General features: G+C 45.2%; 35 non-coding genes across 35 annotated transcripts; all 35 read left to right on the top strand.

Annotated features, from left to right (window-relative positions):
• Positions 1-211: 211 nt before the first annotated feature.
• On the top strand, positions 212-293 carry trnal-aag (transfer RNA leucine (anticodon AAG)). The gene has a single exon. It is a non-coding gene; the product is annotated as a tRNA-Leu (tRNA).
• A 608-nt stretch (positions 294-901) lies between these two features.
• trnal-aag (transfer RNA leucine (anticodon AAG)) lies at positions 902-983 on the top strand. The gene has a single exon. It is a non-coding gene; the product is annotated as a tRNA-Leu (tRNA).
• Positions 984-1,592: 609 nt separating this feature from the next.
• Positions 1,593-1,674, top strand: trnal-aag (transfer RNA leucine (anticodon AAG)). The gene has a single exon. It is a non-coding gene; the product is annotated as a tRNA-Leu (tRNA).
• Positions 1,675-2,282: 608 nt separating this feature from the next.
• Positions 2,283-2,364, top strand: trnal-aag (transfer RNA leucine (anticodon AAG)). Its single transcript has one exon. It is a non-coding gene; the product is annotated as a tRNA-Leu (tRNA).
• Positions 2,365-2,973: 609 nt separating this feature from the next.
• Positions 2,974-3,055, top strand: trnal-aag (transfer RNA leucine (anticodon AAG)). The gene has a single exon. It is a non-coding gene; the product is annotated as a tRNA-Leu (tRNA).
• Positions 3,056-3,664: 609 nt separating this feature from the next.
• Positions 3,665-3,746, top strand: trnal-aag (transfer RNA leucine (anticodon AAG)). Its single transcript has one exon. It is a non-coding gene; the product is annotated as a tRNA-Leu (tRNA).
• A 609-nt stretch (positions 3,747-4,355) lies between these two features.
• trnal-aag (transfer RNA leucine (anticodon AAG)) lies at positions 4,356-4,437 on the top strand. Its single transcript has one exon. It is a non-coding gene; the product is annotated as a tRNA-Leu (tRNA).
• Positions 4,438-5,045: 608 nt separating this feature from the next.
• Positions 5,046-5,127, top strand: trnal-aag (transfer RNA leucine (anticodon AAG)). The gene has a single exon. It is a non-coding gene; the product is annotated as a tRNA-Leu (tRNA).
• Positions 5,128-5,736: 609 nt separating this feature from the next.
• Positions 5,737-5,818, top strand: trnal-aag (transfer RNA leucine (anticodon AAG)). Its single transcript has one exon. It is a non-coding gene; the product is annotated as a tRNA-Leu (tRNA).
• Positions 5,819-6,427: 609 nt separating this feature from the next.
• Positions 6,428-6,509, top strand: trnal-aag (transfer RNA leucine (anticodon AAG)). Its single transcript has one exon. It is a non-coding gene; the product is annotated as a tRNA-Leu (tRNA).
• A 608-nt stretch (positions 6,510-7,117) lies between these two features.
• trnal-aag (transfer RNA leucine (anticodon AAG)) lies at positions 7,118-7,199 on the top strand. Its single transcript has one exon. It is a non-coding gene; the product is annotated as a tRNA-Leu (tRNA).
• A 609-nt stretch (positions 7,200-7,808) lies between these two features.
• trnal-aag (transfer RNA leucine (anticodon AAG)) lies at positions 7,809-7,890 on the top strand. The gene has a single exon. It is a non-coding gene; the product is annotated as a tRNA-Leu (tRNA).
• Positions 7,891-8,499: 609 nt separating this feature from the next.
• trnal-aag (transfer RNA leucine (anticodon AAG)) lies at positions 8,500-8,581 on the top strand. Its single transcript has one exon. It is a non-coding gene; the product is annotated as a tRNA-Leu (tRNA).
• Positions 8,582-9,190: 609 nt separating this feature from the next.
• On the top strand, positions 9,191-9,272 carry trnal-aag (transfer RNA leucine (anticodon AAG)). The gene has a single exon. It is a non-coding gene; the product is annotated as a tRNA-Leu (tRNA).
• A 608-nt stretch (positions 9,273-9,880) lies between these two features.
• On the top strand, positions 9,881-9,962 carry trnal-aag (transfer RNA leucine (anticodon AAG)). Its single transcript has one exon. It is a non-coding gene; the product is annotated as a tRNA-Leu (tRNA).
• Positions 9,963-10,571: 609 nt separating this feature from the next.
• trnal-uag (transfer RNA leucine (anticodon UAG)) lies at positions 10,572-10,653 on the top strand. The gene has a single exon. It is a non-coding gene; the product is annotated as a tRNA-Leu (tRNA).
• Positions 10,654-11,262: 609 nt separating this feature from the next.
• trnal-aag (transfer RNA leucine (anticodon AAG)) lies at positions 11,263-11,344 on the top strand. The gene has a single exon. It is a non-coding gene; the product is annotated as a tRNA-Leu (tRNA).
• A 608-nt stretch (positions 11,345-11,952) lies between these two features.
• On the top strand, positions 11,953-12,034 carry trnal-aag (transfer RNA leucine (anticodon AAG)). Its single transcript has one exon. It is a non-coding gene; the product is annotated as a tRNA-Leu (tRNA).
• Positions 12,035-12,643: 609 nt separating this feature from the next.
• trnal-uag (transfer RNA leucine (anticodon UAG)) lies at positions 12,644-12,725 on the top strand. Its single transcript has one exon. It is a non-coding gene; the product is annotated as a tRNA-Leu (tRNA).
• A 609-nt stretch (positions 12,726-13,334) lies between these two features.
• trnal-aag (transfer RNA leucine (anticodon AAG)) lies at positions 13,335-13,416 on the top strand. The gene has a single exon. It is a non-coding gene; the product is annotated as a tRNA-Leu (tRNA).
• A 609-nt stretch (positions 13,417-14,025) lies between these two features.
• On the top strand, positions 14,026-14,107 carry trnal-uag (transfer RNA leucine (anticodon UAG)). The gene has a single exon. It is a non-coding gene; the product is annotated as a tRNA-Leu (tRNA).
• Positions 14,108-14,716: 609 nt separating this feature from the next.
• On the top strand, positions 14,717-14,798 carry trnal-uag (transfer RNA leucine (anticodon UAG)). Its single transcript has one exon. It is a non-coding gene; the product is annotated as a tRNA-Leu (tRNA).
• A 609-nt stretch (positions 14,799-15,407) lies between these two features.
• On the top strand, positions 15,408-15,489 carry trnal-aag (transfer RNA leucine (anticodon AAG)). Its single transcript has one exon. It is a non-coding gene; the product is annotated as a tRNA-Leu (tRNA).
• A 609-nt stretch (positions 15,490-16,098) lies between these two features.
• On the top strand, positions 16,099-16,180 carry trnal-uag (transfer RNA leucine (anticodon UAG)). The gene has a single exon. It is a non-coding gene; the product is annotated as a tRNA-Leu (tRNA).
• Positions 16,181-16,789: 609 nt separating this feature from the next.
• On the top strand, positions 16,790-16,871 carry trnal-aag (transfer RNA leucine (anticodon AAG)). Its single transcript has one exon. It is a non-coding gene; the product is annotated as a tRNA-Leu (tRNA).
• Positions 16,872-17,479: 608 nt separating this feature from the next.
• On the top strand, positions 17,480-17,561 carry trnal-aag (transfer RNA leucine (anticodon AAG)). The gene has a single exon. It is a non-coding gene; the product is annotated as a tRNA-Leu (tRNA).
• Positions 17,562-18,170: 609 nt separating this feature from the next.
• Positions 18,171-18,252, top strand: trnal-uag (transfer RNA leucine (anticodon UAG)). The gene has a single exon. It is a non-coding gene; the product is annotated as a tRNA-Leu (tRNA).
• A 609-nt stretch (positions 18,253-18,861) lies between these two features.
• On the top strand, positions 18,862-18,943 carry trnal-uag (transfer RNA leucine (anticodon UAG)). The gene has a single exon. It is a non-coding gene; the product is annotated as a tRNA-Leu (tRNA).
• A 1,299-nt stretch (positions 18,944-20,242) lies between these two features.
• trnal-aag (transfer RNA leucine (anticodon AAG)) lies at positions 20,243-20,324 on the top strand. The gene has a single exon. It is a non-coding gene; the product is annotated as a tRNA-Leu (tRNA).
• A 609-nt stretch (positions 20,325-20,933) lies between these two features.
• On the top strand, positions 20,934-21,015 carry trnal-uag (transfer RNA leucine (anticodon UAG)). Its single transcript has one exon. It is a non-coding gene; the product is annotated as a tRNA-Leu (tRNA).
• Positions 21,016-21,622: 607 nt separating this feature from the next.
• Positions 21,623-21,704, top strand: trnal-uag (transfer RNA leucine (anticodon UAG)). The gene has a single exon. It is a non-coding gene; the product is annotated as a tRNA-Leu (tRNA).
• A 609-nt stretch (positions 21,705-22,313) lies between these two features.
• trnal-uag (transfer RNA leucine (anticodon UAG)) lies at positions 22,314-22,395 on the top strand. The gene has a single exon. It is a non-coding gene; the product is annotated as a tRNA-Leu (tRNA).
• A 609-nt stretch (positions 22,396-23,004) lies between these two features.
• On the top strand, positions 23,005-23,086 carry trnal-aag (transfer RNA leucine (anticodon AAG)). Its single transcript has one exon. It is a non-coding gene; the product is annotated as a tRNA-Leu (tRNA).
• Positions 23,087-23,694: 608 nt separating this feature from the next.
• On the top strand, positions 23,695-23,776 carry trnal-aag (transfer RNA leucine (anticodon AAG)). The gene has a single exon. It is a non-coding gene; the product is annotated as a tRNA-Leu (tRNA).
• A 1,221-nt stretch (positions 23,777-24,997) lies between these two features.
• On the top strand, positions 24,998-25,079 carry trnal-aag (transfer RNA leucine (anticodon AAG)). The gene has a single exon. It is a non-coding gene; the product is annotated as a tRNA-Leu (tRNA).
• Positions 25,080-25,310: the final 231 nt, after the last annotated feature.

Here is a 25,310-nt window from a genome sequence, read left to right as displayed (position 1 = left end):
CCCTCTCTTCCAGTACAGATGACGGGAAACAATTTGAAAAAGACATTGGAACCCTTCTTCTTTTTCAGAGTTACATATAACTTAGCATTTTTTACTTTGAAAGTTAGGCAAGCATTGTTCCTCACAAGTTCAGCCCTGCTCATGTACCAAGTTGAGAATGCTGCTTTGGAGGACTCCAGACTTGAAAATTGCAAAAAAGATATTACCAAAGGGTAGCGTGGCCGAGCGGTCTAAGGTGCTGGATTAAGGCTCCAGTCTCTGCGGAGGCGTGGGTTCGAATCCCACCGCTGCCAAGCAGTTTTTTTGGAGATGGCAGAAGAATTCTTATACCTAATCACTCTCAACAACGGTGCCTGACCCAAGGCTGAAGAGCAGTTATTCGCAAGATGTTAGCAGAGAGCCATGCTACGATGCCATTTGCAAATGCTCATACCTGGCTTTGTTCTTAGGCGACATTGAAGACCCTGCAGTGTTTTGATAACAGGCAGGAAATGATGCATCTTTCCTCTTCTGACAGAAGACAAATTCAGCTTCTTCTACAAGAATGTCAGCAAATACAGTCTTCCTGTGGTAGCGTGTCTGAGTGGTCTAAGGCACTGGATTTAGGCTCCAGTCTCTGAGAAGGCATGGGATCGAATGCTGCCAGCTGGTAACTTTACAATGATTCTTGCCTTTGTGTTCTCTTGAAAACCCTCTCTTCCAGTACAGATGACGGGAAACAATTTGAAAAAGACATTGGAACCCTTCTTCTTTTTCAGAGTTACATATAACTTAGCATTTTTTACTTTGAAAGTTAGGCAAGCATTGTTCCTCACAAGTTCAGCCCTGCTCATGTACCAAGTTGAGAATGCTGCTTTGGAGGACTCCAGACTTGAAAATTGCAAAAAAGATATTACCAAAGGGTAGCGTGGCCGAGCGGTCTAAGGCGCTGGATTAAGGCTCCAGTCTCTGCGGAGGCGTGGGTTCGAATCCCACCGCTGCCAAGCATTGTTTTAAGGAGATGGCAGAAGAATTCTTATACCTAATCACTCTCAACAACGGTGCCTGACCCAAGGCTGAAGAGCAGTTATTCGCATGATGGTAGCAGAGAGCCATGCTACGATGCCATTTGCAAATGCTCATACCTGGCTTTGTTCTTAGGCGACATTGAAGACCCTGCAGTGTTTTGATAACAGGCAGGAAATGATGCATCTTTCCTCTTCTGACAGAAGACAAATTCAGCTTCTTCTACAAGAATGTCAGCAAATACAGTCTTCCTGTGGTAGCGTGTCTGAGTGGTCTAAGGCACTGGATTTAGGCTCCAGTCTCTGAGAAGGCATGGGATCGAATGCTGCCAGCTGGTAACTTTACAATGATTCTTGCCTTTGTGTTCTCTTGAAAACCCTCTCTTCCAGTACAGATGACGGGAAACAATTTGAAAAAGACATTGGAACCCTTCTTCTTTTTCAGAGTTACATATAACTTAGCATTTTTTACTTTGAAAGTTAGGCAAGCATTGTTCCTCACAAGTTCAGCCCTGCTCATGTACCAAGTTGAGAATGCTGCTTTGGAGGACTCCAGACTTGAAAATTGCAAAAAAGATATTACCAAAGGGTAGCGTGGCCGAGCGGTCTAAGGCGCTGGATTAAGGCTCCAGTCTCTGCGGAGGCGTGGGTTCGAATCCCACCGCTGCCAAGCAGTTTTTTTGGAGATGGCAGAAGAATTCTTATACCTAATCACTCTCAACAACGGTGCCTGACCCAAGGCTGAAGAGCAGTTATTCGCATGATGGTAGCAGAGAGCCATGCTACGATGCCATTTGCAAATGCTCATACCTGGCTTTGTTCTTAGGCGACATTGAAGACCCTGCAGTGTTTTGATAACAGGCAGGAAATGATGCATCTTTCCTCTTCTGACAGAAGACAAATTCAGCTTCTTCTACAAGAATGTCAGCAAATACAGTCTTCCTGTGGTAGCGTGTCTGAGTGGTCTAAGGCACTGGATTTAGGCTCCAGTCTCTGAGAAGGCATGGGATCGAATGCTGCCAGCTGGTAACTTTACAATGATTCTTGCCTTTGTGTTCTCTTGAAAGCCCTCTCTTCCAGTACAGATGACGGGAAACAATTTGAAAAAGACATTGGAACCCTTCTTCTTTTTCAGAGTTACATATAACTTAGCATTTTTTACTTTGAAAGTTAGGCAAGCATTGTTCCTCACAAGTTCAGCCCTGCTCATGTACCAAGTTGAGAATGCTGCTTTGGAGGACTCCAGACTTGAAAATTGCAAAAAAGATATTACCAAAGGGTAGCGTGGCCGAGCGGTCTAAGGCGCTGGATTAAGGCTCCAGTCTCTGCGGAGGCGTGGGTTCGAATCCCACCGCTGCCAAGCATTGTTTTAAGGAGATGGCAGAAGAATTCTTATACCTAATCACTCTCAACAACGGTGCCTGACCCAAGGCTGAAGAGCAGTTATTCGCATGATGGTAGCAGAGAGCCATGCTACGATGCCATTTGCAAATGCTCATACCTGGCTTTGTTCTTAGGCGACATTGAAGACCCTGCAGTGTTTTGATAACAGGCAGGAAATGATGCATCTTTCCTCTTCTGACAGAAGACAAATTCAGCTTCTTCTACAAGAATGTCAGCAAATACAGTCTTCCTGTGGTAGCGTGTCTGAGTGGTCTAAGGCACTGGATTTAGGCTCCAGTCTCTGAGAAGGCATGGGATCGAATGCTGCCAGCTGGTAACTTTACAATGATTCTTGCCTTTGTGTTCTCTTGAAAACCCTCTCTTCCAGTACAGATGACGGGAAACAATTTGAAAAAGACATTGGAACCCTTCTTCTTTTTCAGAGTTACATATAACTTAGCATTTTTTACTTTGAAAGTTAGGCAAGCATTGTTCCTCACAAGTTCAGCCCTGCTCATGTACCAAGTTGAGAATGCTGCTTTGGAGGACTCCAGACTTGAAAATTGCAAAAAAGATATTACCAAAGGGTAGCGTGGCCGAGCGGTCTAAGGCGCTGGATTAAGGCTCCAGTCTCTGCGGAGGCGTGGGTTCGAATCCCACCGCTGCCAAGCATTGTTTTAAGGAGATGGCAGAAGAATTCTTATACCTAATCACTCTCAACAACGGTGCCTGACCCAAGGCTGAAGAGCAGTTATTCGCATGATGGTAGCAGAGAGCCATGCTACGATGCCATTTGCAAATGCTCATACCTGGCTTTGTTCTTAGGCGACATTGAAGACCCTGCAGTGTTTTGATAACAGGCAGGAAATGATGCATCTTTCCTCTTCTGACAGAAGACAAATTCAGCTTCTTCTACAAGAATGTCAGCAAATACAGTCTTCCTGTGGTAGCGTGTCTGAGTGGTCTAAGGCACTGGATTTAGGCTCCAGTCTCTGAGAAGGCATGGGATCGAATGCTGCCAGCTGGTAACTTTACAATGATTCTTGCCTTTGTGTTCTCTTGAAAACCCTCTCTTCCAGTACAGATGACGGGAAACAATTTGAAAAAGACATTGGAACCCTTCTTCTTTTTCAGAGTTACATATAGCTTAGCATTTTTTACTTTGAAAGTTAGGCAAGCATTGTTCCTCACAAGTTCAGCCCTGCTCATGTACCAAGTTGAGAATGCTGCTTTGGAGGACTCCAGACTTGAAAATTGCAAAAAAGATATTACCAAAGGGTAGCGTGGCCGAGCGGTCTAAGGCGCTGGATTAAGGCTCCAGTCTCTGCGGAGGCGTGGGTTCGAATCCCACCGCTGCCAAGCATTGTTTTAAGGAGATGGCAGAAGAATTCTTATACCTAATCACTCTCAACAACGGTGCCTGACCCAAGGCTGAAGAGCAGTTATTCGCATGATGGTAGCAGAGAGCCATGCTACGATGCCATTTGCAAATGCTCATACCTGGCTTTGTTCTTAGGCGACATTGAAGACCCTGCAGTGTTTTGATAACAGGCAGGAAATGATGCATCTTTCCTCTTCTGACAGAAGACAAATTCAGCTTCTTCTACAAGAATGTCAGCAAATACAGTCTTCCTGTGGTAGCGTGTCTGAGTGGTCTAAGGCACTGGATTTAGGCTCCAGTCTCTGAGAAGGCATGGGATCGAATGCTGCCAGCTGGTAACTTTACAATGATTCTTGCCTTTGTGTTCTCTTGAAAACCCTCTCTTCCAGTACAGATGACGGGAAACAATTTGAAAAAGACATTGGAACCCTTCTTCTTTTTCAGAGTTACATATAACTTAGCATTTTTTACTTTGAAAGTTAGGCAAGCATTGTTCCTCACAAGTTCAGCCCTGCTCATGTACCAAGTTGAGAATGCTGCTTTGGAGGACTCCAGACTTGAAAATTGCAAAAAAGATATTACCAAAGGGTAGCGTGGCCGAGCGGTCTAAGGCGCTGGATTAAGGCTCCAGTCTCTGCGGAGGCGTGGGTTCGAATCCCACCGCTGCCAAGCAGTTTTTTTGGAGATGGCAGAAGAATTCTTATACCTAATCACTCTCAACAACGGTGCCTGACCCAAGGCTGAAGAGCAGTTATTCGCATGATGGTAGCAGAGAGCCATGCTACGATGCCATTTGCAAATGCTCATACCTGGCTTTGTTCTTAGGCGACATTGAAGACCCTGCAGTGTTTTGATAACAGGCAGGAAATGATGCATCTTTCCTCTTCTGACAGAAGACAAATTCAGCTTCTTCTACAAGAATGTCAGCAAATACAGTCTTCCTGTGGTAGCGTGTCTGAGTGGTCTAAGGCACTGGATTTAGGCTCCAGTCTCTGAGAAGGCATGGGATCGAATGCTGCCAGCTGGTAACTTTACAATGATTCTTGCCTTTGTGTTCTCTTGAAAGCCCTCTCTTCCAGTACAGATGACGGGAAACAATTTGAAAAAGACATTGGAACCCTTCTTCTTTTTCAGAGTTACATATAACTTAGCATTTTTTACTTTGAAAGTTAGGCAAGCATTGTTCCTCACAAGTTCAGCCCTGCTCATGTACCAAGTTGAGAATGCTGCTTTGGAGGACTCCAGACTTGAAAATTGCAAAAAAGATATTACCAAAGGGTAGCGTGGCCGAGCGGTCTAAGGCGCTGGATTAAGGCTCCAGTCTCTGCGGAGGCGTGGGTTCGAATCCCACCGCTGCCAAGCATTGTTTTAAGGAGATGGCAGAAGAATTCTTATACCTAATCACTCTCAACAACGGTGCCTGACCCAAGGCTGAAGAGCAGTTATTCGCAAGATGTTAGCAGAGAGCCATGCTACGATGCCATTTGCAAATGCTCATACCTGGCTTTGTTCTTAGGCGACATTGAAGACCCTGCAGTGTTTTGATAACAGGCAGGAAATGATGCATCTTTCCTCTTCTGACAGAAGACAAATTCAGCTTCTTCTACAAGAATGTCAGCAAATACAGTCTTCCTGTGGTAGCGTGTCTGAGTGGTCTAAGGCACTGGATTTAGGCTCCAGTCTCTGAGAAGGCATGGGATCGAATGCTGCCAGCTGGTAACTTTACAATGATTCTTGCCTTTGTGTTCTCTTGAAAACCCTCTCTTCCAGTACAGATGACGGGAAACAATTTGAAAAAGACATTGGAACCCTTCTTCTTTTTCAGAGTTACATATAACTTAGCATTTTTTACTTTGAAAGTTAGGCAAGCATTGTTCCTCACAAGTTCAGCCCTGCTCATGTACCAAGTTGAGAATGCTGCTTTGGAGGACTCCAGACTTGAAAATTGCAAAAAAGATATTACCAAAGGGTAGCGTGGCCGAGCGGTCTAAGGCGCTGGATTAAGGCTCCAGTCTCTGCGGAGGCGTGGGTTCGAATCCCACCGCTGCCAAGCATTGTTTTAAGGAGATGGCAGAAGAATTCTTATACCTAATCACTCTCAACAACGGTGCCTGACCCAAGGCTGAAGAGCAGTTATTCGCATGATGGTAGCAGAGAGCCATGCTACGATGCCATTTGCAAATGCTCATACCTGGCTTTGTTCTTAGGCGACATTGAAGACCCTGCAGTGTTTTGATAACAGGCAGGAAATGATGCATCTTTCCTCTTCTGACAGAAGACAAATTCAGCTTCTTCTACAAGAATGTCAGCAAATACAGTCTTCCTGTGGTAGCGTGTCTGAGTGGTCTAAGGCACTGGATTTAGGCTCCAGTCTCTGAGAAGGCATGGGATCGAATGCTGCCAGCTGGTAACTTTACAATGATTCTTGCCTTTGTGTTCTCTTGAAAACCCTCTCTTCCAGTACAGATGACGGGAAACAATTTGAAAAAGACATTGGAACCCTTCTTCTTTTTCAGAGTTACATATAACTTAGCATTTTTTACTTTGAAAGTTAGGCAAGCATTGTTCCTCACAAGTTCAGCCCTGCTCATGTACCAAGTTGAGAATGCTGCTTTGGAGGACTCCAGACTTGAAAATTGCAAAAAAGATATTACCAAAGGGTAGCGTGGCCGAGCGGTCTAAGGCGCTGGATTAAGGCTCCAGTCTCTGCGGAGGCGTGGGTTCGAATCCCACCGCTGCCAAGCAGTTTTTTTGGAGATGGCAGAAGAATTCTTATACCTAATCACTCTCAACAACGGTGCCTGACCCAAGGCTGAAGAGCAGTTATTCGCATGATGGTAGCAGAGAGCCATGCTACGATGCCATTTGCAAATGCTCATACCTGGCTTTGTTCTTAGGCGACATTGAAGACCCTGCAGTGTTTTGATAACAGGCAGGAAATGATGCATCTTTCCTCTTCTGACAGAAGACAAATTCAGCTTCTTCTACAAGAATGTCAGCAAATACAGTCTTCCTGTGGTAGCGTGTCTGAGTGGTCTAAGGCACTGGATTTAGGCTCCAGTCTCTGAGAAGGCATGGGATCGAATGCTGCCAGCTGGTAACTTTACAATGATTCTTGCCTTTGTGTTCTCTTGAAAGCCCTCTCTTCCAGTACAGATGACGGGAAACAATTTGAAAAAGACATTGGAACCCTTCTTCTTTTTCAGAGTTACATATAACTTAGCATTTTTTACTTTGAAAGTTAGGCAAGCATTGTTCCTCACAAGTTCAGCCCTGCTCATGTACCAAGTTGAGAATGCTGCTTTGGAGGACTCCAGACTTGAAAATTGCAAAAAAGATATTACCAAAGGGTAGCGTGGCCGAGCGGTCTAAGGCGCTGGATTAAGGCTCCAGTCTCTGCGGAGGCGTGGGTTCGAATCCCACCGCTGCCAAGCATTGTTTTAAGGAGATGGCAGAAGAATTCTTATACCTAATCACTCTCAACAACGGTGCCTGACCCAAGGCTGAAGAGCAGTTATTCGCATGATGGTAGCAGAGAGCCATGCTACGATGCCATTTGCAAATGCTCATACCTGGCTTTGTTCTTAGGCGACATTGAAGACCCTGCAGTGTTTTGATAACAGGCAGGAAATGATGCATCTTTCCTCTTCTGACAGAAGACAAATTCAGCTTCTTCTACAAGAATGTCAGCAAATACAGTCTTCCTGTGGTAGCGTGTCTGAGTGGTCTAAGGCACTGGATTTAGGCTCCAGTCTCTGAGAAGGCATGGGATCGAATGCTGCCAGCTGGTAACTTTACAATGATTCTTGCCTTTGTGTTCTCTTGAAAACCCTCTCTTCCAGTACAGATGACGGGAAACAATTTGAAAAAGACATTGGAACCCTTCTTCTTTTTCAGAGTTACATATAACTTAGCATTTTTTACTTTGAAAGTTAGGCAAGCATTGTTCCTCACAAGTTCAGCCCTGCTCATGTACCAAGTTGAGAATGCTGCTTTGGAGGACTCCAGACTTGAAAATTGCAAAAAAGATATTACCAAAGGGTAGCGTGGCCGAGCGGTCTAAGGCGCTGGATTAAGGCTCCAGTCTCTGCGGAGGCGTGGGTTCGAATCCCACCGCTGCCAAGCATTGTTTTAAGGAGATGGCAGAAGAATTCTTATACCTAATCACTCTCAACAACGGTGCCTGACCCAAGGCTGAAGAGCAGTTATTCGCATGATGGTAGCAGAGAGCCATGCTACGATGCCATTTGCAAATGCTCATACCTGGCTTTGTTCTTAGGCGACATTGAAGACCCTGCAGTGTTTTGATAACAGGCAGGAAATGATGCATCTTTCCTCTTCTGACAGAAGACAAATTCAGCTTCTTCTACAAGAATGTCAGCAAATACAGTCTTCCTGTGGTAGCGTGTCTGAGTGGTCTAAGGCACTGGATTTAGGCTCCAGTCTCTGAGAAGGCATGGGATCGAATGCTGCCAGCTGGTAACTTTACAATGATTCTTGCCTTTGTGTTCTCTTGAAAACCCTCTCTTCCAGTACAGATGACGGGAAACAATTTGAAAAAGACATTGGAACCCTTCTTCTTTTTCAGAGTTACATATAGCTTAGCATTTTTTACTTTGAAAGTTAGGCAAGCATTGTTCCTCACAAGTTCAGCCCTGCTCATGTACCAAGTTGAGAATGCTGCTTTGGAGGACTCCAGACTTGAAAATTGCAAAAAAGATATTACCAAAGGGTAGCGTGGCCGAGCGGTCTAAGGCGCTGGATTAAGGCTCCAGTCTCTGCGGAGGCGTGGGTTCGAATCCCACCGCTGCCAAGCATTGTTTTAAGGAGATGGCAGAAGAATTCTTATACCTAATCACTCTCAACAACGGTGCCTGACCCAAGGCTGAAGAGCAGTTATTCGCATGATGGTAGCAGAGAGCCATGCTACGATGCCATTTGCAAATGCTCATACCTGGCTTTGTTCTTAGGCGACATTGAAGACCCTGCAGTGTTTTGATAACAGGCAGGAAATGATGCATCTTTCCTCTTCTGACAGAAGACAAATTCAGCTTCTTCTACAAGAATGTCAGCAAATACAGTCTTCCTGTGGTAGCGTGTCTGAGTGGTCTAAGGCACTGGATTTAGGCTCCAGTCTCTGAGAAGGCATGGGATCGAATGCTGCCAGCTGGTAACTTTACAATGATTCTTGCCTTTGTGTTCTCTTGAAAACCCTCTCTTCCAGTACAGATGACGGGAAACAATTTGAAAAAGACATTGGAACCCTTCTTCTTTTTCAGAGTTACATATAGCTTAGCATTTTTTACTTTGAAAGTTAGGCAAGCATTGTTCCTCACAAGTTCAGCCCTGCTCATGTACCAAGTTGAGAATGCTGCTTTGGAGGACTCCAGACTTGAAAATTGCAAAAAAGAGATTACCACAGGGTAGCGTGGCCGAGCGGTCTAAGGCGCTGGATTAAGGCTCCAGTCTCTGCGGAGGCGTGGGTTCGAATCCCACCGCTGCCAAGCAGTTTTTTTGGAGATGGCAGAAGAATTCTTATACCTAATCACTCTCAACAACGGTGCCTGACCCAAGGCTGAAGAGCAGTTATTCGCATGATGGTAGCAGAGAGCCATGCTACGATGCCATTTGCAAATGCTCATACCTGGCTTTGTTCTTAGGCGACATTGAAGACCCTGCAGTGTTTTGATAACAGGCAGGAAATGATGCATCTTTCCTCTTCTGACAGAAGACAAATTCAGCTTCTTCTACAAGAATGTCAGCAAATACAGTCTTCCTGTGGTAGCGTGTCTGAGTGGTCTAAGGCACTGGATTTAGGCTCCAGTCTCTGAGAAGGCATGGGATCGAATGCTGCCAGCTGGTAACTTTACAATGATTCTTGCCTTTGTGTTCTCTTGAAAGCCCTCTCTTCCAGTACAGATGACGGGAAACAATTTGAAAAAGACATTGGAACCCTTCTTCTTTTTCAGAGTTACATATAACTTAGCATTTTTTACTTTGAAAGTTAGGCAAGCATTGTTCCTCACAAGTTCAGCCCTGCTCATGTACCAAGTTGAGAATGCTGCTTTGGAGGACTCCAGACTTGAAAATTGCAAAAAAGATATTACCAAAGGGTAGCGTGGCCGAGCGGTCTAAGGTGCTGGATTAAGGCTCCAGTCTCTGCGGAGGCGTGGGTTCGAATCCCACCGCTGCCAAGCATTGTTTTAAGGAGATGGCAGAAGAATTCTTATACCTAATCACTCTCAACAACGGTGCCTGACCCAAGGCTGAAGAGCAGTTATTCACATGATGGTAGCAGAGAGCCATGCTACGATGCCATTTGCAAATGCTCATACCTGGCTTTGTTCTTAGGCGACATTGAAGACCCTGCAGTGTTTTGATAACAGGCAGGAAATGATGCATCTTTCCTCTTCTGACAGAAGACAAATTCAGCTTCTTCTACAAGAATGTCAGCAAATACAGTCTTCCTGTGGTAGCGTGTCTGAGTGGTCTAAGGCACTGGATTTAGGCTCCAGTCTCTGAGAAGGCATGGGATCGAATGCTGCCAGCTGGTAACTTTACAATGATTCTTGCCTTTGTGTTCTCTTGAAAACCCTCTCTTCCAGTACAGATGACGGGAAACAATTTGAAAAAGACATTGGAACCCTTCTTCTTTTTCAGAGTTACATATAGCTTAGCATTTTTTACTTTGAAAGTTAGGCAAGCATTGTTCCTCACAAGTTCAGCCCTGCTCATGTACCAAGTTGAGAATGCTGCTTTGGAGGACTCCAGACTTGAAAATTGCAAAAAAGATATTACCAAAGGGTAGCGTGGCCGAGCGGTCTAAGGCGCTGGATTTAGGCTCCAGTCTCTGCGGAGGCGTGGGTTCGAATCCCACCGCTGCCAAGCAGTGTTTTTAAGAGATGGCAGAAGAATTCTTATACCTAATCACTCTCAACAATGGTGCCTGACCCAAGGCTGAAGAGCAGTCATTCGCATGATGGTAGCAGAGAGCCATGCCACGATGCCATTTGCATATGCTCATACCTGGCTTTGTTCTTAGGCGACATTGAAGACCCTGCGGTGTTTTGATAACAGGCAGGAAATGATGCATCTTTCCTCTTCTGACAGAAGAAAAATTCACCTTCTTCCACAAGAATGTCAGCAAATGCAGTCTTCCTGTGGTAGCGTGTCTGAGTGGTCTAAGGCACTGGATTTAGGCTCCAGTCTCTGAGAAGGCATGGGATCGAATGCTGCCAGCTGGTAACTTTACAATGATTCTTGCCTTTGTGTTCTCTTGAAAACCCTCTCTTCCAGTACAGATGACGGGAAACAATTTGAAAAAGACATTGGAACCCTTCTTCTTTTTCAGAGTTACATATAGCTTAGCATTTTTTACTTTGAAAGTTAGGCAAGCATTGTTCCTCACAAGTTCAGCCCTGCTCATGTACCAAGTTGAGAATGCTGCTTTGGAGGACTCCAGACTTGAAAATTGCAAAAAAGAGATTACCACAGGGTAGCGTGGCCGAGCGGTCTAAGGCGCTGGATTAAGGCTCCAGTCTCTGCGGAGGCGTGGGTTCGAATCCCACCGCTGCCAAGCAGTTTTTTTGGAGATGGCAGAAGAATTCTTATACCTAATCACTCTCAACAACGGTGCCTGACCCAAGGCTGAAGAGCAGTTATTCGCATGATGGTAGCAGAGAGCCATGCTACGATGCCATTTGCAAATGCTCATACCTGGCTTTGTTCTTAGGCGACATTGAAGACCCTGCAGTGTTTTGATAACAGGCAGGAAATGATGCATCTTTCCTCTTCTGACAGAAGACAAATTCAGCTTCTTCTACAAGAATGTCAGCAAATACAGTCTTCCTGTGGTAGCGTGTCTGAGTGGTCTAAGGCACTGGATTTAGGCTCCAGTCTTTGAGAAGGCATGGGATCGAATGCTGCCAGCTGGTAACTTTACAATGATTCTTGCCTTTGTGTTCTCTTGAAAACCCTCTCTTCCAGTACAGATGACGGGAAACAATTTGAAAAAGACATTGGAACCCTTCTTCTTTTTCAGAGTTACATATAGCTTAGCATTTTTTACTTTGAAAGTTAGGCAAGCATTGTTCCTCACAAGTTCAGCCCTGCTCATGTACCAAGTTGAGAATGCTGCTTTGGAGGACTCCAGACTTGAAAATTGCAAAAAAGATATTACCACAGGGTAGCGTGGCCGAGCGGTCTAAGGCGCTGGATTAAGGCTCTAGTCTCTGCGGAGGCGTGGGTTCGAATCCCACCGCTGCCAAGCAGTGTTTTTAGGAGATGGCAGAAGAATTCTTATACCTAATCACTCTCAACAACGGTGCCTGACCCAAGGCTGAAGAGCAGTTATTCGCATGATGGTAGCAGAGAGCCATGCTACGATGCCATTTGCAAATGCTCATACCTGGCTTTGTTCTTAGGCGACATTGAAGACCCTGCAGTGTTTTGATAACAGGCAGGAAATGATGCATCTTTCCTCTTCTGACAGAAGACAAATTCAGCTTCTTCTACAAGAATGTCAGCAAATACAGTCTTCCTGTGGTAGCGTGTCTGAGTGGTCTAAGGCACTGGATTTAGGCTCCAGTCTCTGAGAAGGCATGGGATCGAATGCTGCCAGCTGGTAACTTTACAATGATTCTTGCCTTTGTGTTCTCTTGAAAACCCTCTCTTCCAGTACAGATGACGGGAAACAATTTGAAAAAGACATTGGAACCCTTCTTCTTTTTCAGAGTTACATATAGCTTAGCATTTTTTACTTTGAAAGTTAGGCAAGCATTGTTCCTCACAAGTTCAGCCCTGCTCATGTACCAAGTTGAGAATGCTGCTTTGGAGGACTCCAGACTTGAAAATTGCAAAAAAGATATTACCAAAGGGTAGCGTGGCCGAGCGGTCTAAGGCGCTGGATTTAGGCTCCAGTCTCTGCGGAGGCGTGGGTTCGAATCCCACCGCTGCCAAGCAGTGTTTTTAAGAGATGGCAGAAGAATTCTTATACCTAATCACTCTCAACAATGGTGCCTGACCCAAGGCTGAAGAGCAGTCATTCGCATGATGGTAGCAGAGAGCCATGCTACGATGCCATTTGCAAATGCTCATACCTGGCTTTGTTCTTAGGCGACATTGAAGACCCTGCAGTGTTTTGATAACAGGCAGGAAATGATGCATCTTTCCTCTTCTGACAGAAGACAAATTCAGCTTCTTCTACAAGAATGTCAGCAAATACAGTCTTCCTGTGGTAGCGTGTCTGAGTGGTCTAAGGCACTGGATTTAGGCTCCAGTCTCTGAGAAGGCATGGGATCGAATGCTGCCAGCTGGTAACTTTACAATGATTCTTGCCTTTGTGTTCTCTTGAAAACCCTCTCTTCCAGTACAGATGACGGGAAACAATTTGAAAAAGACATTGGAACCCTTCTTCTTTTTCAGAGTTACATATAGCTTAGCATTTTTTACTTTGAAAGTTAGGCAAGCATTGTTCCTCACAAGTTCAGCCCTGCTCATGTACCAAGTTGAGAATGCTGCTTTGGAGGACTCCAGACTTGAAAATTGCAAAAAAGATATTACCACAGGGTAGCGTGGCCGAGCGGTCTAAGGCGCTGGATTAAGGCTCTAGTCTCTGCGGAGGCGTGGGTTCGAATCCCACCGCTGCCAAGCAGTGTTTTTAGGAGATGGCAGAAGAATTCTTATACCTAATCACTCTCAACAACGGTGCCTGACCCAAGGCTGAAGAGCAGTTATTCGCATGATGGTAGCAGAGAGCCATGCTACGATGCCATTTGCAAATGCTCATACCTGGCTTTGTTCTTAGGCGACATTGAAGACCCTGCAGTGTTTTGATAACAGGCAGGAAATGATGCATCTTTCCTCTTCTGACAGAAGACAAATTCAGCTTCTTCTACAAGAATGTCAGCAAATACAGTCTTCCTGTGGTAGCGTGTCTGAGTGGTCTAAGGCACTGGATTTAGGCTCCAGTCTCTGAGAAGGCATGGGATTGAATGCTGCCAGCTGGTAACTTTACAATGATTCTTGCCTTTGTGTTCTCTTGAAAACCCTCTCTTCCAGTACAGATGACGGGAAACAATTTGAAAAAGACATTGGAACCCTTCTTCTTTTTCAGAGTTACATATAGCTTAGCATTTTTTACTTTGAAAGTTAGGCAAGCATTGTTCCTCACAAGTTCAGCCCTGCTCATGTACCAAGTTGAGAATGCTGCTTTGGAGGACTCCAGACTTGAAAATTGCAAAAAAGATATTACCAAAGGGTAGCGTGGCCGAGCGGTCTAAGGCGCTGGATTTAGGCTCCAGTCTCTGCGGAGGCGTGGGTTCGAATCCCACCGCTGCCAAGCAGTGTTTTTAAGAGATGGCAGAAGAATTCTTATACCTAATCACTCTCAACAATGGTGCCTGACCCAAGGCTGAAGAGCAGTCATTCGCATGATGGTAGCAGAGAGCCATGCCACGATGCCATTTGCAAATGCTCATACCTGGCTTTGTTCTTAGGCGACATTGAAGACCCTGCAGTGTTTTGATAACAGGCAGGAAATGATGCATCTTTCCTCTTCTGACAGAAGACAAATTCAGCTTCTTCTACAAGAATGTCAGCAAATACAGTCTTCCTGTGGTAGCGTGTCTGAGTGGTCTAAGGCACTGGATTTAGGCTCCAGTCTCTGAGAAGGCATGGGATCGAATGCTGCCAGCTGGTAACTTTACAATGATTCTTGCCTTTGTGTTCTCTTGAAAACCCTCTCTTCCAGTACAGATGACGGGAAACAATTTGAAAAAGACATTGGAACCCTTCTTCTTTTTCAGAGTTACATATAGCTTAGCATTTTTTACTTTGAAAGTTAGGCAAGCATTGTTCCTCACAAGTTCAGCCCTGCTCATGTACCAAGTTGAGAATGCTGCTTTGGAGGACTCCAGACTTGAAAATTGCAAAAAAGATTTTACCAAAGGGTAGCGTGGCCGAGCGGTCTAAGGCGCTGGATTTAGGCTCCAGTCTCTGCGGAGGCGTGGGTTCGAATCCCACCGCTGCCAAGCAGTGTTTTTAAGAGATGGCAGAAGAATTCTTATACCTAATCACTCTCAACAATGGTGCCTGACCCAAGGCTGAAGAGCAGTCATTCGCATGATGGTAGCAGAGAGCCATGCTACGATGCCATTTGCAAATGCTCATACCTGGCTTTGTTCTTAGGCGACATTGAAGACCCTGCAGTGTTTTGATAACAGGCAGGAAATGATGCATCTTTCCTCTTCTGACAGAAGACAAATTCAGCTTCTTCTACAAGAATGTCAGCAAATACAGTCTTCCTGTGGTAGCGTGTCTGAGTGGTCTAAGGCACTGGATTTAGGCTCCAGTCTCTGAGAAGGCATGGGATCGAATGCTGCCAGCTGGTAACTTTACAATGATTCTTGCCTTTGTGTTCTCTTGAAAACCCTCTCTTCCAGTACAGATGACGGGAAACAATTTGAAAAAGACATTGGAACCCTTCTTCTTTTTCAGAGTTACATATAGCTTAGCATTTTTTACTTTGAAAGTTAGGCAAGCATTGTTCCTCACAAGTTCAGCCCTGCTCATGTACCAAGTTGAGAATGCTGCTTTGGAGGACTCCAGACTTGAAAATTGCAAAAAAGATATTACCACAGGGTAGCGTGGCCGAGCGGTCTAAGGCGCTGGATTAAGGCTCTAGTCTCTGCGGAGGCGTGGGTTCGAATCCCACCGCTGCCAAGCAGTGTTTTTAGGAGATGGCAGAAGAATTCTTATACCTAATCACTCTCAACAACGGTGCCTGACCCAAGGCTGAAGAGCAGTTATTCGCATGATGGTAGCAGAGAGCCATGCTACGATGCCATTTGCAAATGCTCATACCTGGCTTTGTTCTTAGGCGACATTGAAGACCCTGCAGTGTTTTGATAACAGGCAGGAAATGATGCATCTTTCCTCTTCTGACAGAAGACAAATTCAGCTTCTTCTACAAGAATGTCAGCAAATACAGTCTTCCTGTGGTAGCGTGTCTGAGTGGTCTAAGGCACTGGATTTAGGCTCCAGTCTCTGAGAAGGCATGGGATTGAATGCTGCCAGCTGGTAACTTTACAATGATTCTTGCCTTTGTGTTCTCTTGAAAACCCTCTCTTCCAGTACAGATGACGGGAAACAATTTGAAAAAGACATTGGAACCCTTCTTCTTTTTCAGAGTTACATATAGCTTAGCATTTTTTACTTTGAAAGTTAGGCAAGCATTGTTCCTCACAAGTTCAGCCCTGCTCATGTACCAAGTTGAGAATGCTGCTTTGGAGGACTCCAGACTTGAAAATTGCAAAAAAGATATTACCAAAGGGTAGCGTGGCCGAGCGGTCTAAGGCGCTGGATTTAGGCTCCAGTCTCTGCGGAGGCGTGGGTTCGAATCCCACCGCTGCCAAGCAGTGTTTTTAAGAGATGGCAGAAGAATTCTTATACCTAATCACTCTCAACAATGGTGCCTGACCCAAGGCTGAAGAGCAGTCATTCGCATGATGGTAGCAGAGAGCCATGCCACGATGCCATTTGCAAATGCTCATACCTGGCTTTGTTCTTAGGCGACATTGAAGACCCTGCGGTGTTTTGATAACAGGCAGGAAATGATGCATCTTTCCTCTTCTGACAGAAGAAAAATTCACCTTCTTCCACAAGAATGTCAGCAAATGCAGTCTACCTGTGGTAGCGTGTCTGAGTGGTCTAAGGCACTGGATTTAGGCTCCAGTCTCTGAGAAGGCATGGGATCGAATGCTGCCAGCTGGTAACTTTACAATGATTCTTGCCTTTGTGTTCTCTTGAAAACCCTCTCTTCCAGTACAGATGACGGGAAACAATTTGAAAAAGACATTGGAACCCTTCTTCTTTTTCAGAGTTACATATAGCTTAGCATTTTTTACTTTGAAAGTTAGGCAAGCATTGTTCCTCACAAGTTCAGCCCTGCTCATGTACCAAGTTGAGAATGCTGCTTTGGAGGACTCCAGACTTGAAAATTGCAAAAAAGAGATTACCACAGGGTAGCGTGGCCGAGCGGTCTAAGGCGCTGGATTAAGGCTCCAGTCTCTGCGGAGGCGTGGGTTCGAATCCCACCGCTGCCAAGCAGTTTTTTTGGAGATGGCAGAAGAATTCTTATACCTAATCACTCTCAACAACGGTGCCTGACCCAAGGCTGAAGAGCAGTTATTCGCATGATGGTAGCAGAGAGCCATGCTACGATGCCATTTGCAAATGCTCATACCTGGCTTTGTTCTTAGGCGACATTGAAGACCCTGCAGTGTTTTGATAACAGGCAGGAAATGATGCATCTTTCCTCTTCTGACAGAAGACAAATTCAGCTTCTTCTACAAGAATGTCAGCAAATACAGTCTTCCTGTGGTAGCGTGTCTGAGTGGTCTAAGGCACTGGATTTAGGCTCCAGTCTCTGAGAAGGCATGGGATCGAATGCTGCCAGCTGGTAACTTTACAATGATTCTTGCCTTTGTGTTCTCTTGAAAACCCTCTCTTCCAGTACAGATGACGGGAAACAATTTGAAAAAGACATTGGAACCCTTCTTCTTTTTCAGAGTTACATATAGCTTAGCATTTTTTACTTTGAAAGTTAGGCAAGCATTGTTCCTCACAAGTTCAGCCCTGCTCATGTACCAAGTTGAGAATGCTGCTTTGGAGGACTCCAGACTTGAAAATTGCAAAAAAGATATTACCACAGGGTAGCGTGGCCGAGCGGTCTAAGGCGCTGGATTAAGGCTCCAGTCTCTGCGGAGGCGTGGGTTCGAATCCCACCGCTGCCAAGCAGTGTTTTTAGGAGATGGCAGAAGAATTCTTATACCTAATCACTCTCAACAACGGTGCCTGACCCAAGGCTGAAGAGCAGTTATTCGCATGATGGTAGCAGAGAGCCATGCTACGATGCCATTTGCAAATGCTCATACCTGGCTTTGTTCTTAGGCGACATTGAAGACCCTGCAGTGTTTTGATAACAGGCAGGAAATGATGCATCTTTCCTCTTCTGACAGAAGACAAATTCAGCTTCTTCTACAAGAATGTCAGCAAATACAGTCTTCCTGTGGTAGCGTGTCTGAGTGGTCTAAGGCACTGGATTTAGGCTCCAGTCTCTGAGAAGGCATGGGATCGAATGCTGCCAGCTGGTAACTTTACAATGATTCTTGCCTTTGTGTTCTCTTGAAAACCCTCTCTTCCAGTACAGATGACGGGAAACAATTTGAAAAAGACATTGGAACCCTTCTTCTTTTTCAGAGTTACATATAGCTTAGCATTTTTTACTTTGAAAGTTAGGCAAGCATTGTTCCTCACAAGTTCAGCCCTGCTCATGTACCAAGTTGAGAATGCTGCTTTGGAGGACTCCAGACTTGAAAATTGCAAAAAAGATATTACCAAAGGGTAGCGTGGCCGAGCGGTCTAAGGCGCTGGATTTAGGCTCCAGTCTCTGCGGAGGCGTGGGTTCGAATCCCACCGCTGCCAAGCAGTGTTTTTAAGAGATGGCAGAAGAATTCTTATACCTAATCACTCTCAACAATGGTGCCTGACCCAAGGCTGAAGAGCAGTCATTCGCATGATGGTAGCAGAGAGCCATGCCACGATGCCATTTGCAAATGCTCATACCTGGCTTTGTTCTTAGGCGACATTGAAGACCCTGCGGTGTTTTGATAACAGGCAGGAAATGATGCATCTTTCCTCTTCTGACAGAAGAAAAATTCACCTTCTTCCACAAGAATGTCAGCAAATGCAGTCTTCCTGTGGTAGCGTGTCTGAGTGGTCTAAGGCACTGGATTTAGGCTCCAGTCTCTGAGAAGGCATGGGATCGAATGCTGCCAGCTGGTAACTTTACAATGATTCTTGCCTTTGTGTTCTCTTGAAAACCCTCTCTTCCAGTACAGATGACGGGAAACAATTTGAAAAAGACATTGGAACCCTTCTTCTTTTTCAGAGTTACATATAGCTTAGCATTTTTTACTTTGAAAGTTAGGCAAGCATTGTTCCTCACAAGTTCAGCCCTGCTCATGTACCAAGTTGAGAATGCTGCTTTGGAGGACTCCAGACTTGAAAATTGCAAAAAAGATATTACCAAAGGGTAGCGTGGCCGAGCGGTCTAAGGCGCTGGATTTAGGCTCCAGTCTCTGCGGAGGCGTGGGTTCGAATCCCACCGCTGCCAAGCAGTGTTTTTAAGAGATGGCAGAAGAATTCTTATACCTAATCACTCTCAACAATGGTGCCTGACCCAAGGCTGAAGAGCAGTCATTCGCATGATGGTAGCAGAGAGCCATGCCACGATGCCATTTGCAAATGCTCATACCTGGCTTTGTTCTTAGGCGACATTGAAGACCCTGCGGTGTTTTGATAACAGGCAGGAAATGATGCATCTTTCCTCTTCTGACAGAAGAAAAATTCACCTTCTTCCACAAGAATGTCAGCAAATGCAGTCTACCTGTGGTAGCGTGTCTGAGTGGTCTAAGGCACTGGATTTAGGCTCCAGTCTCTGAGAAGGCATGGGATCGAATGCTGCCAGCTGGTAACTTTACAATGATTCTTGCCTTTGTGTTCTCTTGAAAACCCTCTCTTCCAGTACAGATGACGGGAAACAATTTGAAAAAGACATTGGAACCCTTCTTCTTTTTCAGAGTTACATATAGCTTAGCATTTTTTACTTTGAAAGTTAGGCAAGCATTGTTCCTCACAAGTTCAGCCCTGCTCATGTACCAAGTTGAGAATGCTGCTTTGGAGGACTCCAGACTTGAAAATTGCAAAAAAGAGATTACCACAGGGTAGCTTGGCCGAGCGGTCTAAGGAGCTGGATTAAGGCTCCAGTCTCTGCGGAGGTGTGGGTTCGAATCCCACCGCTGCCAAGCAGTTTTTTTGGAGATGGCAGAAGAATTCTTATACCTAATCACTCTCAACAACGGTGCCTGACCCAAGGCTGAAGAGCAGTTATTCGCATGATGGTAGCAGAGAGCCATGCTACGATGCCATTTGCAAATGCTCATACCTGGCTTTGTTCTTAGGCGACATTGAAGACCCTGCAGTGTTTTGATAACAGGCAGGAAATGATGCATCTTTCCTCTTCTGACAGAAGACAAATTCAGCTTCTTCTACAAGAATGTCAGCAAATACAGTCTTCCTGTGGTAGCGTGTCTGAGTGGTCTAAGGCACTGGATTTAGGCTCCAGTCTCTGAGAAGGCATGGGATCGAATGCTGCCAGCTGGTAACTTTACAATGATTCTTGCCTTTGTGTTCTCTTGAAAACCCTCTCTTCCAGTACAGATGACGGGAAACAATTTGAAAAAGACATTGGAACCCTTCTTCTTTTTCAGAGTTACATATAGCTTAGCATTTTTTACTTTGAAAGTTAGGCAAGCATTGTTCCTCACAAGTTCAGCCCTGCTCATGTACCAAGTTGAGAATGCTGCTTTGGAGGACTCCAGACTTGAAAATTGCAAAAAAGATATTACCACAGGGTAGCGTGGCCGAGCGGTTTAAGGCGCTGGATTAAGGCTCCAGTCTCTGCGGAGGCGTGGGTTCGAATCCCACCGCTGCCAAGCAGTGTTTTTAGGAGATGGCAGAAGAATTCTTATACCTAATCACTCTCAACAACGGTGCCTGACCCAAGGCTGAAGAGCAGTTATTCGCATGATGGTAGCAGAGAGCCATGCTACGATGCCATTTGCAAATGCTCATACCTGGCTTTGTTCTTAGGCGACATTGAAGACCCTGCAGTGTTTTGATAACAGGCAGGAAATGATGCATCTTTCCTCTTCTGACAGAAGACAAATTCAGCTTCTTCTACAAGAATGTCAGCAAATACAGTCTTCCTGTGGTAGCGTGTCTGAGTGGTCTAAGGCACTGGATTTAGGCTCCAGTCTCTGAGAAGGCATGGGATCGAATGCTGCCAGCTGGTAACTTTACAATGATTCTTGCCTTTGTGTTCTCTTGAAAACCCTCTCTTCCAGTACAGATGACGGGAAACAATTTGAAAACGACATTGGAACCCTTCTTCTTTTTCAGAGTTACATATAGCTTAGCATTTTTTACTTTGAAAGTTAGGCAAGCATTGTTCCTCACAAGTTCAGCCCTGCTCATGTACCAAGTTGAGAATGCTGCTTTGGAGGACTCCAGACTTGAAAATTGCAAAAAAGATATTACCAAAGGGTAGCGTGGCCGAGCGGTCTAAGGCGCTGGATTTAGGCTCCAGTCTCTGCGGAGGCGTGGGTTCGAATCCCACCGCTGCCAAGCAGTGTTTTTAAGAGATGGCAGAAGAATTCTTATACCTAATCACTCTCAACAATGGTGCCTGACCCAAGGCTGAAGAGCAGTCATTCGCATGATGGTAGCAGAGAGCCATGCCACGATGCCATTTGCAAATGCTCATACCTGGCTTTGTTCTTAGGCGACATTGAAGACCCTGCGGTGTTTTGATAACAGGCAGGAAATGATGCATCTTTCCTCTTCTGACAGAAGAAAAATTCACCTTCTTCCACAAGAATGTCAGCAAATGCAGTCTTCCTGTGGTAGCGTGTCTGAGTGGTCTAAGGCACTGGATTTAGGCTCCAGTCTCTGAGAAGGCATGGGATCGAATGCTGCCAGCTGGTAACTTTACAATGATTCTTGCCTTTGTGTTCTCTTGAAAACCCTCTCTTCCAGTACAGATGACGGGAAACAATTTGAAAAAGACATTGGAACCCTTCTTCTTTTTCAGTTACATATAGCTTAGCATTTTTTACTTTGAAAGTTAGGCAAGCATTGTTCCTCACAAGTTCAGCCCTGCTCATGTACCAAGTTGAGAATGCTGCTTTGGAGGACTCCAGACTTGAAAATTGCAAAAAAGATATTACCAAAGGGTAGCGTGGCCGAGCGGTCTAAGGCGCTGGATTTAGGCTCCAGTCTCTGCGGAGGCGTGGGTTCGAATCCCACCGCTGCCAAGCAGTGTTTTTAAGAGATGGCAGAAGAATTCTTATACCTAATCACTCTCAACAATGGTGCCTGACCCAAGGCTGAAGAGCAGTCATTCGCATGATGGTAGCAGAGAGCCATGCCACGATGCCATTTGCAAATGCTCATACCTGGCTTTGTTCTTAGGCGACATTGAAGACCCTGCGGTGTTTTGATAACAGGCAGGAAATGATGCATCTTTCCTCTTCTGACAGAAGAAAAATTCACCTTCTTCCACAAGAATGTCAGCAAATGCAGTCTTCCTGTGGTAGCGTGTCTGAGTGGTCTAAGGCACTGGATTTAGGCTCCAGTCTCTGAGAAGGCATGGGATCGAATGCTGCCAGCTGGTAACTTTACAATGATTCTTGCCTTTGTGTTCTCTTGAAAACCCTCTCTTCCAGTACAGATGACGGGAAACAATTTGAAAAAGACATTGGAACCCTTCTTCTTTTTCAGAGTTACATATAGCTTAGCATTTTTTACTTTGAAAGTTAGGCAAGCATTGTTCCTCACAAGTTCAGCCCTGCTCATGTACCAAGTTGAGAATGCTGCTTTGGAGGACTCCAGACTTGAAAATTGCAAAAAAGATATTACCAAAGGGTAGCGTGGCCGAGCGGTCTAAGGCGCTGGATTTAGGCTCCAGTCTCTGCGGAGGCGTGGGTTCGAATCCCACCGCTGCCAAGCAGTGTTTTTAAGAGATGGCAGAAGAATTCTTATACCTAATCACTCTCAACAATGGTGCCTGACCCAAGGCTGAAGAGCAGTCATTCGCATGATGGTAGCAGAGAGCCATGCCACGATGCCATTTGCAAATGCTCATACCTGGCTTTGTTCTTAGGCGACATTGAAGACCCTGCGGTGTTTTGATAACAGGCAGGAAATGATGCATCTTTCCTCTTCTGACAGAAGAAAAATTCACCTTCTTCCACAAGAATGTCAGCAAATGCAGTCTACCTGTGGTAGCGTGTCTGAGTGGTCTAAGGCACTGGATTTAGGCTCCAGTCTCTGAGAAGGCATGGGATCGAATGCTGCCAGCTGGTAACTTTACAATGATTCTTGCCTTTGTGTTCTCTTGAAAACCCTCTCTTCCAGTACAGATGACGGGAAACAATTTGAAAAAGACATTGGAACCCTTCTTCTTTTTCAGAGTTACATATAGCTTAGCATTTTTTACTTTGAAAGTTAGGCAAGCATTGTTCCTCACAAGTTCAGCCCTGCTCATGTACCAAGTTGAGAATGCTGCTTTGGAGGACTCCAGACTTGAAAATTGCAAAAAAGAGATTACCACAGGGTAGCTTGGCCGAGCGGTCTAAGGCGCTGGATTAAGGCTCCAGTCTCTGCGGAGGCGTGGGTTCGAATCCCACCGCTGCCAAGCAGTTTTTTTGGAGATGGCAGAAGAATTCTTATACCTAATCACTCTCAACAACGGTGCCTGACCCAAGGCTGAAGAGCAGTTATTCGCATGATGGTAGCAGAGAGCCATGCTACGATGCCATTTGCAAATGCTCATACCTGGCTTTGTTCTTAGGCGACATTGAAGACCCTGCAGTGTTTTGATAACAGGCAGGAAATGATGCATCTTTCCTCTTCTGACAGAAGACAAATTCAGCTTCTTCTACAAGAATGTCAGCAAATACAGTCTTCCTGTGGTAGCGTGTCTGAGTGGTCTAAGGCACTGGATTTAGGCTCCAGTCTCTGAGAAGGCATGGGATCGAATGCTGCCAGCTGGTAACTTTACAATGATTCTTGCCTTTGTGTTCTCTTGAAAACCCTCTCTTCCAGTACAGATGACGGGAAACAATTTGAAAAAGACATTGGAACCCTTCTTCTTTTTTAGAGTTACATATAGCTTAGCATTTTTTACTTTGAAAGTTAGGCAAGCATTGTTCCTCACAAGTTCAGCCCTGCTCATGTACCAAGTTGAGAATGCTGCTTTGGAGGACTCCAGACTTGAAAATTGCAAAAAAGATATTACCACAGGGTAGCGTGGCCGAGCGGTCTAAGGCGCTGGATTAAGGCTCCAGTCTCTGCGGAGGCGTGGGTTCGAATCCCACCGCTGCCAAGCAGTGTTTTTAGGAGATGGCAGAAGAATTCTTATACCTAATCACTCTCAACAACGGTGCCTGACCCAAGGCTGAAGAGCAGTTATTCGCATGATGGTAGCAGAGAGCCATGCTACGATGCCATTTGCAAATGCTCATACCTGGCTTTGTTCTTAGGCGACATTGAAGACCCTGCAGTGTTTTGATAACAGGCAGGAAATGATGCATCTTTCCTCTTCTGACAGAAGACAAATTCAGCTTCTTCTACAAGAATGTCAGCAAATACAGTCTTCCTGTGGTAGCGTGTCTGAGTGGTCTAAGGCACTGGATTTAGGCTCCAGTCTCTGAGAAGGCATGGGATCGAATGCTGCCAGCTGGTAACTTTACAATGATTCTTGCCTTTGTGTTCTCTTGAAAACCCTCTCTTCCAGTACAGATGACGGGAAACAATTTGAAAAAGACATTGGAACCCTTCTTCTTTTTCAGAGTTACATATAGCTTAGCATTTTTTACTTTGAAAGTTAGGCAAGCATTGTTCCTCACAAGTTCAGCCCTGCTCATGTACCAAGTTGAGAATGCTGCTTTGGAGGACTCCAGACTTGAAAATTGCAAAAAAGATATTACCAAAGGGTAGCGTGGCCGAGCGGTCTAAGGCGCTGGATTTAGGCTCCAGTCTCTGCGGAGGCATGGGTTCGCATTTATTATTCGCATGATGGTATTCGCATGATGGTAGCAGAGAGCCATGCTACGATGCCATTTGCAAATGCTCATACCTGGCTTTGTTCTTAGGCGACATTGAAGACCCTGCAGTGTTTTGATAACAGGCAGGAAATGATGCATCTTTCCTCTTCTGACAGAAGACAAATTCAGCTTCTTCTACAAGAATGTCAGCAAATACAGTCTTCCTGTGGTAGCGTGTCTGAGTGGTCTAAGGCACTGGATTTAGGCTCCAGTCTCTGAGAAGGCATGGGATCGAATGCTGCCAGCTGGTAACTTTACAATGATTCTTGCCTTTGTGTTCTCTTGAAAACCCTCTCTTCCAGTACAGATGACGGGAAACAATTTGAAAAAGACATTGGAACCCTTCTTCTTTTTCAGAGTTACATATAACTTAGCATTTTTTACTTTGAAAGTTAGGCAAGCATTGTTCCTCACAAGTTCAGCCCTGCTCATGTACCAAGTTGAGAATGCTGCTTTGGAGGACTCCAGACTTGAAAATTGCAAAAAAGATATTACCAAAGGGTAGCGTGGCCGAGCGGTCTAAGGCGCTGGATTAAGGCTCCAGTCTCTGCGGAGGCGTGGGTTCGAATCCCACCGCTGCCAAGCAGTTTTTTTGGAGATGGCAGAAGAATTCTTATACCTAATCACTCTCAACAACGGTGCCTGACCCAAGGCTGAAGAGCAGTTATTCGCATGATGGTAGCAGAGAGCCATGCTACGATGCCATTTGCAAATGCTCATACCTGGCTTTGTTCTTAGGCGACATTGAAGACCCTGCAGTGTTTTGATAACAGGCAGGAAATGATGCATCTTTCCTCTTCTGACAGAAGACAA

The sequence above is a fragment of the Brachyhypopomus gauderio genome, unplaced genomic scaffold (genome assembly GCF_052324685.1).
Source record: "Brachyhypopomus gauderio isolate BG-103 unplaced genomic scaffold, BGAUD_0.2 sc364, whole genome shotgun sequence".
Lineage (NCBI taxonomy): Eukaryota > Metazoa > Chordata > Actinopteri > Gymnotiformes > Hypopomidae > Brachyhypopomus > Brachyhypopomus gauderio.
Note: the sequence above shows the minus strand (reverse complement) of the source record. Positions and strands in the feature narration are given on the sequence as shown.